We start from the raw sequence: 6,000 nt of genomic DNA, 5'->3' as shown, positions 1-6,000 counted from the left end.
TCTTTGAAGACCTCTGTACTCTTAATCCTTTTGATGGTTAGATCTGGCACCCAACCATTCACCTCTTCATGTGCAACTATTTCCTCCTGGGTTGACATCCACAGCCTTAGTATCTATTTGCTTCTGAAACTACCCCACGTGTATTGATATTTATTCCACCTAGTACAGTCTTTCTTAACACTGACTGCCTGACTAAACACAATAATAGGGCTCCACAGGAAAGATGACTCATTCCTAAATTGAACTTGGTGCTTTTTTAGAGGACCTAACTTCAATTCCCTGCATCCTTACCAGAGAGCTCATAATAAATTGTAACTCCAGTTTCATGAGATTTGTCTCTTCCTGGTGTCTAAAGGCACTATAACATACATACATGCACACACACACACACACACACACACACACATAAATAATTAAAATGAAGCTTTAAAAATCCAAATCTGGACTTTCAGAAGTCACTTTCTGAGGTGACTTTTCTCCTCTCATGATCTCTGTGACTTCTGCCATATTGTACCATGGCCAGGACCAGAACGTACAGAAAGTGATGGTGTATCCCATAAAATTCATCTTCAGATAATTGCAAAATAGATTTTAGATTCAGGTGTGACTGTATGAACAAGTGAATATGCAGATAGAGGGTTGAATTATTGGTATTTGTGAGCACATGAACCTTGTATTAGATGATGCATAGCACTCTAAAACAAAGTCAAGGAAACAATTGTGTTGGTTCATGCTGAAAGGAGATATTACTCTGTTCCAAACTGTTTCCTGTGTACAGAGACTGCACTATTGTTTCCCAGCCACTCAGACCCAAGTAATCACTCAGAAACAACATTAATTACAAAACTGTTTGGCCAATGGCTTAGTCGTATTTCTAAATAGCTCTTACATCTTAAATTACCCTATTTCTATAAATCTATGTATCCTCGTAAGGCTGTCGCTTACCAGATATGTTCTGCTATCTTTCTCCTTCAGTGGCTACATGACATCTCTTTGACTTCACCTACTTTTTTCTCTCTCTCTCTCTCTCTCTCTCTCTCTCTCTCTCTCTGTCTCTCCCTCTGTCTGGATTTCCTGTCTGGCTTTACTCTGCTAAGCCATTGGCCAAAATACCTTTATTCCTCAACCAATGAAAGTAACATATGTACAGCAGGACATCCCACATCATCTCTCCTTTTCTTTCTAAATAAAAGGAAGGTTTCAACTTTAACATAGTAAGATTACATATACAAAACATTTATCAGGTAAGAATTATAGTTAAATATTTAGTCCATTTACATTTAGAAAATTAAGTGAGCCTAAAGTTTTATATCTAAGTTATATTTTATCATAACAAAGGAAAACTATAATTATAACAATCTAGTCTTCAACTCTATCAAAGACCCCACAAGGATATAATATTACCTATGTAAATAGGAAGTACATTGTAAGCAACTCTCAATGTTCTAGAATTGACAGAAACATCCTGTTGGCTGGACAGTCACCCAGAATTCTTCTGCCATGTTAAGGCATCCATCTTTGACCTATAGGCCCCAAATATCTGGCAGACCTTTTAGTGAAGCCAGAAATTTGAAGATATTTTCTGCCTTTTACTGGCAAAGTTCATCAGTTGCTTTCTTCTTTGTTCTGAAGAATGTCTGGCAGTTTCTTCTGCAAAACCTGAAGGATATTTCCATATTTTGGAAAGTTCAGCAGTTTCTTTTCTGTGGGACCTGAATGTCCGATTTATACAGCATATCACCAAGTATCCCAGGCAAGAACAGTTTCTTGCCCAAATGGCTAATCTTGTCACATTGAAGACAAATTTTATAATGAGTTTCTTCAGTGCCTATCAATGTCTCTGAAGTAATTAGTACTGCCAGAAGCAGACATGTCTCACTGTCAAGAAAAGTCCAAGTTCTTAAAATTCTTTAAATGCCCTATTCTGTAGGTCTTTGAAGTATTGAAGATTATTTATCTAACTGAATAAATCTCTTTCTAGAAAATCTAACATGACTAAAAGTTTAATTATTATAGATGACTATCTATTAATCTGTATTTCTTAATTATAAATTACATTTTAAATGCTCTGCACAAACATAATACCATAAACAAGAGTTTATATATAGATATAGGGATAGATATACAGAATATAACAAAATTGACCTTAAATGTACATCAATTGAACAAAATCATACCAATGTAAAGTATTCATTTCTATATCATATCCCCTCCAATTTTTTGGCAAAAGATTGACTGTAATGATTTAACCATTTATACTCAACCCCTTTTAAATAAAAATAAACATTTATAAACAATCATTCTGGGGATTTGTGCACAGTTTTCTCCAAACTGCTTCCTGCTCTTTGTTGGGTTAAGTAATTTTTGGATCCATTGAGACCTTTCAGGGCATCTTGTTCCATAAAACCACATTAGCCTGGAAAAAATCCACAGATTCCTATCCTCTGTGTAAACAAAAGCAGAACCCCTTTTCCAAAGTAACGTATCATTAGATTCAAATTTTAAAGTCAAGATACCTTTAAAATATTTATGTTGGTTTAGCTTAGCAGCACCCAGAATCTCTCTCTTCAGTCAAAAAAATTTAAAGAACACAATAATATACATAATACAGACTGTTTGTGTATTTTTCATCTTTTCATGGGCCTTTATGATTTTTATTTTTATTTTCCTTTAAGAACCTCAATTTAACATCCTCAAATTATTGTTTCTATGACTGTCTATCTTTCATTCTCTCTGTTTTAAGATGTAAGAGCTAGTTAAGAGTATGCCTAAGCTGTTGGCCAAATAGTATTGTGATTAATGTTGTTTCTATGTGATTACTACACATTCTTTAAATGTGATTACATACATTTATCAAACTACCTGTGGCCCATTTAGAGGACTTCTTTTCTGAGCCTGGCTTTACTGTGTATCTGTAATCCTTTTTTAAGCAGGAATGTTTTTTAAACTGCTAAGCAGGCATGGCTAGGACTAATGCTGTAGCTTTACTATTGGCTGGATCCCATCCAACATGGTAAAGGTATGTTCATTACCTCTGGGAGCCATGCTCACCACCCCAGCTCCAGAGATGCAGTGGGTCTTTGTTGCCATTAAGCAACTACTAGCAAGCTGCTGACAAACCCCTTTTAAGTTCTCAATAGCAGGATCAGAGCCAGAACAAGGAAGCCATCTCTGAAAGAAGCCAAGCCTCTGCTTGCTACCAGCAAACAGGCCTATCTGAAAAAATATGTGGCTACCAAGAAGCTGTGATGTTAGTAACTTTTTCTCAATAAGTATTTGAAGACTTGACAAATCCTGGTAGGCAAGTGTGACCATGACAGAGGACCACAAACTGAGTGCATTCGGCAGTAAAAATTTACAGTCTCTCAGTTTCAGTGTCATGGTGCCCATGGGTTAATTCTTCCTGAAGACTATGGAGAACTGGCCCCATGCTTTTGCCTGATTTTGGAGGTCTTAAGGGCATGTTTGGAGTGCTATGGTCTGTAAAAGCATCACTTTCTCTTTGCCTTCATCTTCACAGGGTGTCTTCTGGGGGAGTGGGTGTGATTATGTCTCTATGTGTATATGTTTGTGTTTGTATACATATCTGTCTGTTTCTGTTACTAAATGTATTCATTTTGTAAGTATACCTGTCATATTAGGCAGTTCAATGTACTCCGTCATGATCTCATTTTGACTACATCCACAACTTCTTCAAATAAGGCTGTATTTTAAGGCATTGAGTCTAAGACATCAACATATACATTGAGAAAGGGGTAGGATAAAATGTAGACCATAACAGTTTGACAGTAGGACAGTGTCCCTGGCTTTAAATTTGATCTTGATGTACTGTTAGTTTCAAGTATAGGCAGAAAGAAGATGAAGGTGAACATCTTTATGTAAAGCCTCATTCCATTAAAACTTTTGGATAACATACTATTTTATCTGAAAACTTAGACATTCTGTCAAATAAATGGGCATGTAACTATCTGATAAATTAGCTAGCAGTATGTTCATCTTTAACACATAGAATTCAAAAATATGAATCTGCAAAGGGTGGCAACTTTGCAATAGCAATAATATACACAACAAACATTGCTACCCTCTTCTAAATTCTTTTTTTTTAATTTTAAATTTATTTATTTATTAAGGATTTCTGCCTCGTCCCCACAACCGCTTCCCATTTCCCTCCCCCTCCCCCGATCAAGTCCCCCTCCCTCATCTGCTCCAAGAGCAATCAGGGTTCCCTGACCTGTGGGAAGCCCAAGGACTGCCCACCTCTATCCAGGTCTCGTAAGGTGAGCATTCAAACTGCCTAGGCTCCCACAAAGCCAGTACGTGCAGTAGGATCAAAAACCCACTGCAATTGTTCTTGAATTCTCAGTATTCCTCATTGTCCACTATGTTCAGCTAGTCCGGATTTATCCCATGCTTTTTCAGACCTAGGCCAGCTGGCCTTGGTGAGATCCCAATAGAACATCCCCATTGTCTCAGTGTGTGGGTGCACCCCTCGTGGTCCTGAGTTCCTTGCTCGTGCTCCGTCTCCTTCTGCTCCTGATTTGGACCTTGAGATTTCTGTCCGGTGCTCCCGTGTGGGTCTCTGTCTCTGTCTCCTTTCATCGCCTGATGGAGGTTAATATTCCTGAGGATGCCTATGTGTTTGTCTTTGGATTCACCTTATTTAGCTTCTCTAGGAACATGAATTATAAGCTCAATGTCCTTTATTTATGGCTAGAAACCAAATATGAGTGAGTACATCCCATGTTCCTCTTTTTGGGTCTGGCTTACCTCACTCAGGATAGTGTTTTCTATTTCCATCCATTTGTATGCAAATGATACGTCACTGTGCAATACTGAAAAAGGAGTCAATCAATATCATGCTGATGAACCATTGTTAAGGCTTGTCAAGATCCAAAACATATTGTTGACAAACAATCTCTCACTGAAGATGGTACTCAAAGATAGACCCAAATTCAGTTCTAGAGAAAAATTAGTTCCGTAATAGGTTTGAAAAGCTGACAACATTAAAAATGCCAACATTGTTAGGAAAACACTCATCTTTATACTTACAAACTTAAAGATAAGAAAAGTTGCTCCATGAATTCCAAATAATAATTGGAAGAAGACCAAAGTGAAAACCACATACAACATTGTGACACTTGAAGCTATTGTTGCCAGTATGTGAAATGTGGCATATTACTTTGAGTTTTTATTTTCATTTTGGAAATAACTACTCTTTTCTTATCTCTGCAGTAATTCAAAAGATGCCTATAATAGAAGGAGTCTAAAATAGTCTAGTTCACCCTCCTCACTTGGCTAGCTGGTACAGACTGACTTTCATGTCTGTACTGACTTCCACAGACACCTTTGCCTTACTTTTCCTTCTAAGCATTGACATTTTGACTTGTATGAATGTCTGTGACAATTCTTTAATTCCTGCTCTTTCACACCGAGTCCTAAACATCTCCCAAGGAGGAAAATGTCTTTTACATTAACCACTTTAGCCTCTGCTCAAATGGTAAGCCAGATTATGTAGACTACATGAATGAAAACTTCAGGAATGAAAGACTCAGTGTTACAGAAAGTGTACTCTAAATTGTTTGACTCATATTGATAGCCTAGGAAAGATAGTAATAAACACGTTATGCTTTTCTAATGCCATACATCTGTCTGTTTTCCATCATTCCCCAGCCTTACATTCATCAAGGGAAGAAATGGGCCACAGTTGGCCTACAGAGGTTCTTTAACATCTCACCATCTTTCAATCTGAACCAAGACTTTCAAGCAAACAGCCATGACAGACTTTCCACACACAACTCCTAATACATTGTGATCTCCCAGGAATGGACAAAATAGAAGAGTAAATATCTAGAACTTGGTGCCTAATTGGTTGCTGACAAGCTGCCCACTAAATCTAGAAAGCACACAATGTTTACCTACAGCTAAACTAACGGGAAACGAGCTTTTGCTCCACTATTTCAAAGTACAAACTAGAAAATCCCTAAACAGATTCATGCCATT

The 6,000-nt window shown here is 37.4% G+C and overlaps 1 pseudogene; it reads left to right on the top strand.

The window, feature by feature from the left end:
* The first annotated feature begins 484 nt into the window (after positions 1-484).
* The window catches only part of LOC121463261, a 65,575-nt pseudogene continuing 60,059 nt past the window's right edge, over positions 485-6,000 (top strand).

Source organism: Microtus oregoni, unplaced genomic scaffold (assembly GCF_018167655.1).
Source record: "Microtus oregoni isolate MIOR12 unplaced genomic scaffold, Mior012 000026F_ref0000081, whole genome shotgun sequence".
Lineage (NCBI taxonomy): Eukaryota > Metazoa > Chordata > Mammalia > Rodentia > Cricetidae > Microtus > Microtus oregoni.
The sequence above is the reverse complement of the archived record's forward strand: the minus strand, read 5'-3'. Positions and strand labels throughout refer to the sequence as shown.